This window comes from Arachis duranensis, chromosome 1 (assembly GCF_000817695.3).
Source record: "Arachis duranensis cultivar V14167 chromosome 1, aradu.V14167.gnm2.J7QH, whole genome shotgun sequence".
NCBI lineage: Eukaryota > Viridiplantae > Streptophyta > Magnoliopsida > Fabales > Fabaceae > Arachis > Arachis duranensis.
Window position 1 is genome coordinate 52,384,370 of NC_029772.3, and position 1,148 is coordinate 52,385,517.

Below are 1,148 nucleotides of genomic sequence, written 5' to 3' on the forward strand. Positions count from 1 at the left end.
AGGAGGTCAGAATCCAACAGCATCTGCAGTCCTTTTTAGTCTCTGAATCAGATTTTTGCTCAGGTCCCTCAATTTCAGCCAGAAAATACCTGAAATCAAAGAAAAACACACAAACTCATAGTAAAGTCCAGAAGAGTGAATTTTAACTAAAAACTAATAAAAATATACTAAAAACTAACTAGATCATACTAAAAACATACTAAAAACAATGCCAAAAAGCGTACAAATTATCCGCTCATCAGAGATCCTCCAGCAGAGCTGTCTAATGACATCTTGGACAGTTCAGACAGACCATCATAGAAGATACCTATGATGCTCCATTCAGAAAGCATGTCAGAAGGACATTTTCTAATCAATTATTTGTATCTTTCCCAAGCTTCATAGAGGGATTCACCTTCCTTCTGTCTGAAGATTTGGACTTCCACTCTAAGCTTACTCAATTTTTGAGGTGAAAAGAACTTTGCCAAGAAGGCATTGACTAGCTTTTCCCAAGAGGTCAGGCTTTCTTTAGGTTGTGAGTCCAACCATATCCTAGCTCTGTCTCTTACAGCAAAAGGGAATAGCATAAGTCTATAGACCTCAGGATCAACCCCATTGGTCTTGACAGTGTCACAGATTTGCAAGAATTCAGCTAAAAACTGATGAGGATCTTCCAATGGAAGTCCATGGAACTTGCAATTCTGTTGCATTAGAGAAACTAATTGAGGCTTAAGCTCAAAGTTGTTTGCTCCAATGGCAGGGATAGAGATGCTTCTCCCATAGAAGTCGGGAGTAGGTGCAGTAAAGTCACCCAGCACCTTCCTTGCATTGTTGGCATTGTTGTTGTTTTCGGCTGCCATGTCTTCCTCTTGTTTGAAGATTTCTGTTAGGTCCTCTACAGAGAGTTGTGCTTTAGCTTCTCTTAGCTTTCACTTCAAGGTCCTTTCAAGTTCAGGGTCAGCATCAACAAGAATGCTTTTGTCTTTGCTCCTGCTCATATAAAAGAGAAGAGAACAAGAAAATATTGAATCCTCTATGTCACAGTATAGAGATTCCTTGAGGTGTCAGAGGAAAAGAAAAATAGAAGGAAGAGGTAGAAGAATTCGACTTATCAAAAGAGATGGAGTTCGAATTGTTCATTGAGGAATAGTGTTAGTCCATAAATAGAA

The 1,148-nt window shown here is 39.0% G+C and overlaps 1 non-coding gene across 1 annotated transcript; it reads left to right on the forward strand.

Moving 5' to 3' along the window:
* The first annotated feature begins 326 nt into the window (after positions 1 to 326).
* On the forward strand, positions 327 to 434 carry LOC127742641 (small nucleolar RNA R71). The gene has a single exon (XR_008003991.1). It is a non-coding gene; the product is annotated as a small nucleolar RNA R71 (small nucleolar RNA).
* Positions 435 to 1,148: the final 714 nt, after the last annotated feature.